Source organism: Hemiscyllium ocellatum, unplaced genomic scaffold, assembly GCF_020745735.1.
Source record: "Hemiscyllium ocellatum isolate sHemOce1 unplaced genomic scaffold, sHemOce1.pat.X.cur. scaffold_103_pat_ctg1, whole genome shotgun sequence".
Taxonomy (NCBI): Eukaryota; Metazoa; Chordata; class Chondrichthyes; order Orectolobiformes; family Hemiscylliidae; genus Hemiscyllium; species Hemiscyllium ocellatum.
Genome location: NW_026867652.1, coordinates 729,533 through 742,129, shown reverse-complemented (window position 1 = coordinate 742,129; position 12,597 = coordinate 729,533). Strand labels below are relative to the sequence as shown.

The 12,597-nt window shown below is 44.0% G+C and overlaps 1 non-coding gene across 1 annotated transcript; it reads right to left on the bottom strand.

The window, feature by feature from the left end:
- Positions 1-432: 432 nt before the first annotated feature.
- On the bottom strand, positions 433-506 carry trnai-aau (transfer RNA isoleucine (anticodon AAU)). Its single transcript has one exon. It is a non-coding gene; the product is annotated as a tRNA-Ile (tRNA).
- Between the last annotated feature and the right edge of the window lie 12,091 nt (positions 507-12,597).

The window sequence follows — 12,597 nt, the reverse complement described above, 5'->3', positions numbered from 1 at the left end:
CGAATCTTTGATTTCAATTGAAGCCGGACCTCTGGTTCTCCTCCGAGACTGTGCCAGGTCGACTTAATACTGCATATATTTCATGTTTTGCATTTCTTTGTGAAAACAATTGAGACTGATTGATTTGCTGCAGACAACATCCAAGAGTCATCACGGGTACGGCGATCAAGTTGTGCATCTATCCCTGTCATATGTTTTATTGCGCTGGCGAGGCTTTCTGTTGAGTGATTTTGTGGTTCACTTTGTTTGGAAATACAGCAACGCAGCTGAGATCCGGCATGGGACCAACGAGTTGCTGTTCCAAGACAGCGATGACTGGCTTTCAAATGAATACACATCTGAATCGATCATGTGACAAGTTCTTGCTGGCGGTAAAATTAAAAGCCGCAACGAACCTTGGCACAGGGTAGCCAACGACACAAGCGCTCTACCTGGCCAGTGTGGGGATTGAACGCACGACCTTGGCGTTATTAGAACCACGCTCTAACCAGTTGAGCTAACCGACCAACGCAGCCGCCCCGCCAAAACAAATGCCTACATTGCCCGTGCTCACAATCACGGCGTCTATTCATTTTTTGATTTGATATCGATCGCCCGCTCGTCTGAGGTATTTCCTTTCGTCGCAAAACTTTTCAACAAAAAAATAGCATTGACTGTTCCGAACGCGCCCATTCGAGCTAACCATTTGCTCTGATATCCAAAATTAAGCACAATTTCCGGACGCATGCAATTTCAATGGCAATGCCACCAGCTCAGCTGCAGCTTGTCATGCTGTTAAATATCGTCTGGAGAAACGTAACTTCGAAGATCGCTCACTGTGCTTCTGGAAACTCGCAGACCTTTGGAGTCAGGGTTTTCTGCTGCTTATAAACTGCTGCGAACCTTATGCCAAATGCATTTGAATTGCAATCTAACAGTGGGATTCTTTCTGCTCTCGAAGGACGCAGTTGCTTTAGAGTGAGCAACAGTGCTGAACTCAATTGCACGTTTTCCTCAATGACTCATGTTGCTTATGCAATCTTCGTTTGACAGGATATTTAGCAAGTTATCACGCCTTCCTGCAGCGTTTGTCAGCGACAGATCAGCTGCTAAGATGACTGCTTCAGACAGCATGCTACATCCTACATTTGAAAATGGAAAAGGTGCAAACGCTTACAGGCTGAACACTTTCTCACGATTTTGCCTGGCGCATCAGAGGCTGGGAGCTGACCTTATGGAGGTTTTTCAATCATGAGGGCCATTTTTCGGGTAAATAGCTGAGTTCGTTTCTCTCAGGTGGGGCAGTGCAGCACGAGAGGGTATAAATCTGGTGTGGGAGGGTGAGATTTCGACAGGCAGTGACGAGCAACGGCGTCACGCAAAGGGTGGTGAGTGTCTGCAATAAGTTGCCGGACGAGCTGGTGATGGCTGGTACAATTCCAATACTTTTAAGGAATTTGGATGTGTATTTGAATAGGAAGGGTTTAGAGAGACATGGGACAAGTACATGCAATCGTGGCTGGATCAGTTGAGGATATCTGTTCGGAATGGACGAGCCAGACCTAAGATTGTGTTTTCAGTGCTGTCCATATCTAATGGCTCTATGATATTGCAGGTGAAATGATGAAAGAGATGAATAAAATAATGAAGTAAAATTGTCTGAAGTTGTTAAATTCAAACAACTTCAGATAATTTTATGTCAATTATTTTACTTACCTTTTTTATTTGCGTTTTTCTCACTGTTGTGTACCTCTTATTTCTTGATTGTCTCTCTTTCTGTCGCTTCCCACTCTGTCAATACATTTTTCCTCTCCTCTTCCCGCTTTGCTACGCTTCTCCCCTGTTTTCCATTTTGTCTCTGTTTCACACATCCCCACATATATTGTCACGTAACACTGGCTTCAGCCTTGGTCATTCGCGGCTCCTAATCTCCCTTTAATCTCTCCGTGCACTATCATTATCACCTTTGCATCTGGAGCCTTGACTCTCTTTCTCTCAGCCTGGTGTTAATAGCTCTGTAAATCTCCCCTTTTTTCAAAATCTTGAACAAAGGGTCAGTTAGACTCGAAACGTCAACTCTTTTCTCTCCTTGCAGATTGTGCCAGACCTGCTGAGATTTTCCAGCATTTTCTCTTTTGGTTTCGAATTCCAGCATCTGCAGTAATTTGCTTTTATTAATGACTCTGTGATATTGCTGGGGATATGATGACTCCAGTGTCGATGCATGAGAGGTGAGCAAGCGAATGAATTCCCTCTGGAAGTCGCGGGAAGTGTAGTAACAGAGATCCAGGAAAATGAGTTGAACGAATCTTTGAAGTGAATTGAAGCCTGAACTCTGGTTCTCCTCCGAGACTGTGTCAGGTCGACTTAATACTTTATATATTTCATGTTTTGCATTTCTTTGTGAAAACAATTGAGACTGATTGATTTGCTGCAGACAACATCCACCAGTCATCATGGGTACGGTGATCGCGTTGTGCGTCTATCCCTGTCAAATGTTTTATTGCGCTGGTGAGGCTTTCTGCTTGGTGATTTTGTGGTGCGTTTTGTTTGGAAATAGAGCAACGCAGCTGAGATCCGGCATGGGACCAACGAGTTGATGTTCCATGACAGCGATGGTCGGCTTTCGAATGAATACACATCTGAATCGATCATGTGACAAGTTCTTGCAGACGGTGAAAGCAAGAACCAAGACGAACCTTGACACAGCACAGCTGACGAGACGAGCGCTGCACATAGCCAGTGTGGGGAGTGAACCCACGACCTTGGCGTTATTAACGCTACGCTCTAACCAGCTGAGCTATCCGACCTAGGTAGCCTTTGCGTCAAAACAAAGGCTTATATTGCCTGCGCTCACAACCACGGCAGCTATTCGTTTTCTGATTTGCAATCGATCGCACGATCGTCTGAAGTATTTCCTTCCGTTGCAAAGCTTTTTAACAAAAAAAATCATTGACTTTTCCGAACGCGCACACGCGAGCTAACCATTTGCTCTGATATCCAAAATTAAGCACAATGTCCGGACGCATGCAATTTCAATGGCAATGCCACCAGCTCAGCTGCAGCTTGTCATGTTGACAAATATCATCTGGTTGAACCGTACCTCCAACGATCGCTCACTGTGCTTCTAAAAACTCACAGACCTTTGGAGTCTGAGTTATGTGCTGCTGAGAAACTGCTGCGAACCTTATGCCAAATGCATTGGAATTTTAACCCAACTGTGGGATTCTTTCTGCTCCCGAAGGACGCAGTTGCTTTAGAGTCAGCAACAGCGCAGAACTCAATTGCACGTTTTGCTCAATGACTCATGTTGCTTTTGCAATCTTCGTTTGACAGCATATTTAGCAGGTTATCACGCCTTCCTGCAGCGTTTGTCAGCGACAGATCAGCTGCTAATATGACTGCTTCAGACAGCATGCTACATCCTACATTTGAAAATGGAAAAGGTGCAAACGCTTACAGGCTGAACACTCTCTCACTATTTTGCCTGGCGCGTCAGAGGCTGGGAGATGTCCTTATGGAGGTTTTTCAATCATGAGGGGCATTTTTCGGGTAAATAGATAAGTTCCTTTCGCTCAGGTGGGGCAGTGCAGCACGAGAGGGTATAAATCTGGTGTGGGAGGGTGAGAATTCGACAGGCAGTGAGGAGCAACGGCGTCACACAAAGGGTGGTGAGTGTCTGCAATAAGTTGCCGGACGAGCTGATGATGGCTGGTACAATTCCAATACTTTTAAGGAATTTGGATGTGTATTTGAATAGGAAGGGTTTAGAGAGACATGGGTCAAGTGCATGCAATCGCAGCTGGATCAGTTGAGGATATCTGTTCGGAATGGACGAGTTCGACAGATAACTGTGTTTTCAGTGCTGTCCATATCTAATGGTTCGATGATATTGCATGTGAAATGATAAAAAAATCAATAAAATATTGAAGTAAAATTGTCTGAAGTTGTGCAATTCAAACAACTTCGGATAATTTTATTTCAATTATTTTAATTACCTTTTTATTTATGTTTTTTTTCCCTGTTCTGTACCGTACCTCTTATTTCTTGACAGTCTCTCATTCTGTCGCTTCCCACACTGTCAATCCAGCTTTCCTCTCCTCTTCCCGCTTTGCTACGCTTCTCCCCTGTTTTCAATTTTGCATCTGTTTCACCTATCTCCCACATATTTTGTCACGTAACACTGGCTTCAGCCTTGATCATTCACGGCTCCTAATCTCCCTTTTATCTCTCCGTGCACTGTCATTATCACCTTTGCATCTGGAGCCTTGATTCACCTTCTCTCAGTCTGGCGTAAATAGCTCCCTAATTCTCCCCTTTTTTGTCTTTAACAAAGGGCCAGTTAGACTCGAAACGTCAGCTCTTTTCTTTCCTTGCAGATGGTGGCAGACCTGCTGAGATTTTCCAGCATTTTCTCTTTTGGTTTCAGATTCCAGCTTCTGGATGCCTTTCCATCTTGGAGTGGAATTCCTTCTTTTGAGCTTCTTGCTTCAATTGTTTGCAGGTATGGCGTGCGATTGGTTATTCAGCAGACCATGAGGCGGTGGCCACTGACGTGGAACCTTCGCCAGGCGGATCTCGTAGTGGAGCTGTTGGTCTTGGAGGGCAGTCAATAAAGTCAGAATATGAAACTTAATTTGGACAGTGTACAGCATCGTAAGCTTGTGTTGCGCTCGCGTCTGCATGTGTGCTGGTGTTTGTACTTGTACTTGATCTATCACCTACTCGAGATTTCCTTTCGCTGATATCAGCCTCATGTTATAAGCGTTCCAATTCAAATGTTCTATCTTTCCCGTCCTTTTCTCCTCTCTCTCCTCCATCATCGACCTTAATATTTCCACCTGTAATTTACTAAAACTTCCTCCCCCAGGTAAACCACATTCCTTGATCCACAACTCTGACTGCTTTACACACGCGAGGACGTAATTATTTCGCATATATTGCATTTTTGGTTGGCCCTTTCAAGTCCTGTGTGGACTGTCCTTTTGTTTGCTCTTGTCGGAGCGCATTTTTAGAGTAACTGGAAAAGTATTCATCTCTCTCTCTCTCACGCGGTACCGTTATTTTATCTCTTTGACTTGCTTTCTTACCTCCGGGGTCCCCTCTCGCATTGGACAGTCCACCTCAATGCCTTCGTTTTCGTCAACCAAGAAACCACGCATCCAGGACGCCTTTGGTGAGTCCAACTCAGCCAGTGGTAGCTCCACGTCTAACACATCCCTTAAATGTGCTGTCTCTGAAACACTCCAGAGATGGCTGTTCCCTTCCCTTGGGCTTTGCTCTAATGCTTTGCGAGAGTTCACTGAACCCTGTCCCTGCTTTATTTATTCTCTTAGAATGAGTGTCTACGTAGGATTATTTAAATCACGACTGTTACCGCGATCCTATTCGATCCGAATGCCGGTGCTTGTGTGATCGACAGATTCAGGGTCGTCTGACACAAAAGGGCCAATTCAACGCTCGAAATGAAGAGAAAAACTTTCATGACGCTGGCGGCTACGCCTCCTAGGAATCTTCAGAATCCCACTCAGTCGGCTGGTACCGGGACGAGCCCCCAAGTTTACTGTCGTGGAAATTAAAATGACTTGACTCAACTCAGAGCAAGGGCAAAGAAAGGAGCTTTATTTAAATTCAGCAGAATTGACCCCAGTACTTTCTTCTCAATGCCTCAATGTCAGGGTTATCTGAGCATTGTTCAGATACTTGCCTTATACTGTTTCTTATCTCACACTCAAGGGAAACGACTGGTAAAACTCAAGTTGTTGTTCTCTCATCCCCTGGTCTTGGACATAACAGCTTTTTTCTTCTTTCACTGTGTCCGACTCTCGCAAGATCGAGTTGAATGTTTGCAAAATTGAAACAGCGACAAGCTGGCCGCAAACCTCACCAAAGTATTGTTTACAAAGCTCAGCACAGCATTAAATGTTCCAAAATCATTCTCTTTCAAATTCCACACTAAATGGATAATTTTCCATAACAGTAACTAATAGGGTTCATGATGGCACAGCGATAGATGTCACCTAAATGGACTTCACTCAGGTGTTCAACACGTTTTCCCATGGGAGACTGATTAGCATGGTTAGATCTCAACGAATATAGGGAGAAGTAGGCATTTGAATATTGAACTAGCTGAGCGGTAGAAGGAAGAGTGGGGTGGCCGAGGGTTGCTTTTCAGACTGGAGGCCTGTGACCAGTGGAGTGCCAAAAGGATTGGTGCTGGGTCCTCGACTTTTCGTCGTTTTCATAAATGATATGGATGTGATCATATTAGGCATAATCAGTAAGCATGCAGATGACATCATCATTGGATGTGTCATGGACAGCAAAGGAATGTTACCACAGATTACAACAAGATCTTTGTCAGCTGGGCCAATCAGCTGAGAAGGGGCAGGTGATTAATTAAGGTGAATGTGAGGTGCTGCATTTTGGGAAAGCAAAACTCAGCAGGACTTTTCCACTTAACGGTCAGGACATAGGGAGTGTTGATGAACAAAGAGACCATGGAGTGCACGTTCATAGCTCCTTGAAAGTGTAGTCGCTGGTAGATAGGATAGTGAACAATGCGTTTGGTATCCTTTGCTTTATAGCTCAGAAAATTGCGTCCATTTTGCGGTTGTCCTGGACATTGCTTCGTCCCCTTTCGGAATATTGCGTACAATTCTGGTTTCCTTCCTACCTAATTCACGCGGTGAAACTTGAAAGGGTCCAGAAAGGATTTACAAGGATGTTGCCAGGGTTGGAGGATTTGAGCTACAGGGAGAGGCTGAACTGGCTGGGGCTATTTTGCCTCGAGCGTTGGAGGCTGAGGGGTGACCATATGGAGGTTTACAAAGTTAGGAGGATCATGGATAGGAAAAATAGCCAAAGTATTTTCCATGACGTGTAAGAGTCCAGAATTAGAGGGCATAAATTTAGGGTGAGAGTTGAATGATACAAGAGAAATCTCAGTGGCAACTTTTTCACGCAGAGGATTGTACGTGTATAGAATCAGCTGCCAGAGGAATTGGTGGGGGTTGGTACAATTGCAGCATGTAAAATGCACTTTGAAGAGTAAATGAATAGAAAGGGTTAGGAGGGTTATGGGCTGGCTGCTGGCAGGTGAACTAGAATACTTTGGGATATCTGGACGGCATGGGCGGCTTGGACCGAAGGGCTAGTTTCCTTGCTGGATATCTCTATGATTCTACGACTGTGTGACTAGTTCACCACAGATCACACCAGATGGCCGCCTTTCCAAAGTCCGCAATTTCCCCGCCTACATGGTTGATGAAGCCCTCCCAAACATCTCGTCCATTTCCTGTACCTTCACATTCGAAACACACCCCTCCAATCCCAAAAAAGGGCAGGGATTCCCTGGTTATCACCTGTGCCCACACATCCCGCCAACCAGGGTCAAAAGCCACAAAGCTGCCTTCCACATCATCAGATTTTTACCGCCATTTCCATACATGTCAGTTACTGAATCCATTGCTCCCGACGCAGTCTCCTCTGCATTTCGAAGACGGGATGCTGACTCGAAGAGCGCTTCAGGACTCCTACACCAAACACCTCATGGCCAAATACTTCAACTACCCTGCCACTCCACCGAGGACATGCCGGTCCTGGGCCTCCTCCATTGCCACTCCCTTACCACCTGACTTTTGAGAAAGTAAACCTAATTTTCAGCCTCGGGAACCACCAGGCCCATGGTATCAATATAGATTTCATCAGTTTTCCTATATCCCCTCCCTCCACCTAATCCCAGTTCCAAACTTCCATCTCAGCACCGCGTTCATGGCTTGTCCTACCTGTCATCCTGCTTCCCTCTGACTTATCTCCATTTCCCCCACTTCCATCTACCTTTTGCACTCTCAGCTGCCTTTCCCCCAGCCCCACGCCCCTGCCATTTAATCTCTCCACCCGCCAGTCTCAAACCCTCAACACTAATGAAGGGCTTTTGCTGAAACTTCGATTTTCCTGCTTATCGGAAGATGCCTGAACTGCTGTCCTTTTTGAGCAACACGCTCCTGACTAATCTCCAGCATCCGCAGTTCTCCCTGTCAACTACGTCATTAAAGGTGTATTTTGAGTGTCAGCTTCATTTTATTTGTGTATTTCACGCTTTGTCCGCCCACAAATCTCAGGCACGACATCTGACCTTGTTCTTGATTGCAGATGCTGCTTTTCATATACTGTTTTAATTGTGACATTTTTAATATGTAACTGTTATCTCGATTCTGTGTCTTCATTCACAGGGTTATAACCGATCAACTGTGCATTAGTAGGAGTTAGCTGCAGTTTCCCACATATCAAAAAAAATCTCCACATTACTATTGATTCCTACAAGAATTCACTGTGCAAGAAAGAGAAAAGAACACGTTTAGTAACTTAAGATCAGTTGATGTTAAAAATCCCCATCTTCAACTGCTGCGGTCAGATCGACTCGAGCCGTCCTTCTCCTGAGGAGTGCCGTGAGCTTATAAAATACTCAGACACAGATGCATGGGTTTCAAGCAACAGATCAAACATTGGTGAAAAAATTTGCCATCCCTTTTATTCAGTTGTGTTCGAAATGTAAACAGTTCTTAATCATACCAATCTAATTGTGTAGACTCTTCCTGATTATCCTCGCTGCATTCCTGCCCATTCCCATTGAGAATTGGTTAAAGATAGTTCCTTATGGGAGAATGTGTCACTGTATCGATGATGTCAAAATACAGCGCGATTGTCCGGGACACATAAATCGTTTCATGTCCGGCTTTTCCTCATGTATCTAGGACCCTTTCCAGTGCAGGTTCACTGGGAATTCACACGTTCTTTATTTCATATATAACACATCATATCAGCACATTTACTGAAAGCTAAACATCGTGGTATGTCAGAAATTCCAGGTGCATTTATTAAAATGAATGTCAGTCACAACAGCTGTCTCCGTCGTCTTGCTCTGATTGGTCGTGACGAGATTATCAAATCTAGTTTCCTAAAACATAATTTATTGGTATACTATCGAAATATCTCCAAGGAGGTATATCAACTTGTTCAAATCATCTCACCTTTCTTGACTTTAATTGCAACCTGGGTAAATACTACATTCAAAGGTTCTCCTAATGTACATAAGAAAGAAGTTCTTTCATTTTGATTGTCACTTTGAACAACTATTTCATAACTTTATTTATAAAACTGGAAGCTCCGTGGTCGGTCTAAACTTGCAGGGTTATTGGGATAGACCAACGCCTGACATTTGCTCTAAAGAGAGCCAATATGACCCAAGATTCCTCTGCTCCTTCACTCTGCCAGGAATCCTTTAGCCCTGTGTTCTGCATTGACATCCAAAGTGAACGACTCCACACTTTTTCGGGTTTATCTCCATCTGCCACATATCAGACCAGTTCTGCAAACTCGCAATATTTCATTGCAATCCACAACAATCGAATACACTACCGACAACTCCACCAACTTCCATGTCATCGGCAAAATTACTACCTCACCGTTCTTCTTCCTCATCCAACGTTTTTATCAACATCACAAAGAGCAGAGCTCCTCTAACCAATCCCTAATGAAGTTCACTGGACACCGACCTCCACGATGCCCTATCCAATAATCTTCAGTGTACACTTGATGGTCACTGTTTGTGAGGAAATTTTTTATCTAATTTATTAAGCCTGCCAAAATACACGTTGACAGATGAAAATAACTGAGTATGCCCTGCAATATTTCACCGGTTTGGAAATTTAAGAAAATTCTTCTGTACGTAATTTATCCTCCTACATTAAAAAAAAGTAATCCTGGTGAAGGAAGAAACGGAAATCAATCTGCACATGGTACAGATTTAGTGAAGGATTGAAGCATTTCATATCTGTCCCTCCTGTCTCTTTATGTATTCTCCACTCACCAATACGTTTACTTATCATTGAATAAAATTAACAGCTATAGTCAGTGTTATAAAGCATTTATCATCGGCTGCCAAAATGTCACAGCAGATCGGATGATTGTTTGAGTCATTTCCAACACAAGGAATGAATGAATGGCTTCTCACCGGTGTGAACCCACAGGTGTCTCAGCAGCGTGGACGCCTGAGAGTATCCTTTTCCACACACACAGCATTTTTCCTTCAGAGTGGTGCAAGAGTGGAATGAGCTGCCAGAGGTAGGGGTAGAGGCTGGTTGAAGTACAAAGTTTATAATGCATCGGGATTGGTAAATAACTAGGAAGAGATATAGGCCAAATGCTGAAATATGAGAGGAGAGTTATTAATGATATACTATCAGCATGGACAAGTTGGACTGAAGGATCTGATTCTGTGCATTCAATTTCTATGACTCACTCTCTCCCCCTCTGTCTCTCTCTCTCGGTCATGTCTCGCTGTGGTCTTAACCAAGTTCAGGCAGGGAAGTGAGATTAGGGCTGAGTCAGTGGAATTTGGATTCCTCCAACTTCTAAACATTTATACACAATCGTATCCCTGGGAGTGGGTAAACTGAAGTCTACTCCAGTACTGGCAGACTTCGAGTTTGTCCCATGCTGTGAAGGTGTGTGTGACAAAGACATGGAGGGCGTGTAAGATGTAGAGTGAGAGAATGTATGAAAAACTTGGGGAGGTTGTGTGAGACTATAACAGTGATGATGTATGTGACCAGACAGGCAGCGCATGTGTGACAAAAACAGGCAGGATGTCCTCAAATATGAGAAAGGTTTTAGATAATTTATTTATGTTCGGACTTGCCATTGAATGTTTTGATGGACAGTTTGCATATTCAGCTGCCATTTTATTTGTTTCTGGAAATATTAGCATGAAATAAATTAAATATGATCCCTCAGCACTGACCCTCCGAGAGCACCCACTCTCCCAACACTGAACGGGCGATGATGGCACTTACTCAGCACTGAACCTGTGACAGTAACCTCTCGCTCAGTCCTGACCCTCCAACAGTGTCTGCTCCCTCAACACTAACCCCCTGAATGTGCCCACTCCCTTAGAATTTGCCCTATTACAGTAACCGATCCTTCAGCACTAACCATCTGAGAGTTTCTGCATTCTCAGTACTGATGCTCTGACAGCGGCATCTCTCACAGCACTGAATCTCCAAAAGAGCCTGCCCTTTCAGCACTGACCTTTTGCACTGAAAAGAGAAAGCGCCGTTCCATCAGTTCTGGCCCTCTGACAATGCATGCTTTCTTGGCTCCCTGACGGGAGCCTGGTCCTGGTGTACTATTTTACTCACTTGCACAGTGTTCAGAAGTTTCGAAGCAACCAAAGATATCATCTGTGAATTGCACCAGATCATAATATCAGTCTCCTGCGAGTGTGGGAAACAGGGGGAGGTGAGCAGAAAAACTATTTGTCCCTATCAACTTCGATGAATCCTGCCTCATCCTCAACACAGGTCCATAACCTGAGGCCAGACTACCTTTTATTAACAGTCACAGGCCACATTGGATTTGTTACTGGGTAATTAGCCCGGTGTTAGATGTGAAGTTAGGTGAGCAATTGAGTGATCGTGAACACAGTTCGGTATGTTTACTTAAGCAATAAAAAGGGATAGTTATGTACTGCAGGGAAAGAGTTATATCCGAGGGAAAGGCAATTAGGATGACATTTGGCAAGATTTAGTTTGCACTAGATGTGGAAGGAAACGGATGGTATGAGCACAATTGAAACGTGGAGCTTGTTAAAGGAACTGATATCGCGTGTACTTGATGAATATGTACCTGTCAGTTATGAAGGAAGTTGTCGAGCGAAGCAGCCGTGGTTTACTAAAGAACTTAAAGCTCATGTCAAGAGAAAGTAGGAGGCTTATGTTAGGATTTGACTTGAATGCTCAGTTAGGGTGATTGAGAGTTACAAGTTAGTGAGGAACGAACTGTACAGAGAGTCCATAAGAGACAGGAGAGGACATGAGAAGTCGCTTGCGGATAGAATCTTAGAAAACCCTAAGGAATTCTACGTGTATATCAGGAACCAAAGAACGAGAGTAAGATGAGGACTAGTCAAAAATAGGAGTGATGAATTATGTGTGGAGTCAGAGGAGGTAGGAAGGCGCTAACGAATATTTTTCGTTCGTATTCATATTGCTTTAAGACAACGGTGTCGAGGAGAATCTGAGATACAGGCTACTAGACTGGATGGTTTGCAATGCGGTTTACAAGGAGGACTTGTTAACAATTCTGGAAGGTGCGAAAATAAATAAGTCCCCTTGGTCAGCTGGGATCTATCCAAGGATTTTCTGGGAAGCCGGGGGGAGATTACAGAGCCTTTGCCTTTGATCTTTATTTTCGATATTGTCTACAAGAATAGCACTCGAAGATTGGAGGATAGCAAAAGTTGTTGCCTTGTTGAAGAAGAATAATACAGATGACCAAAGTAATCATAGACTAGTCAGCCTTACCTTTCTTGTAGGAAAGAATATGGAGCTATGTATGAGAGAGATGATGTATAATCATTCAGCCAGCAACAACTTGATTTCAGCGGGTCCACATGGTTTCGTGAGTTTTTCGAGAAGGTGACCAAGCATGTGGATGAGGGTAGGGCACTTGACGTGGTGTACATGACGTCTGTAAAACCTTTGATAAGATTCCACATGTTAGGCTGTTGGAGAAAATGCAGAGGCATGGTATTGACGATGATTTCGCTGATTGGAT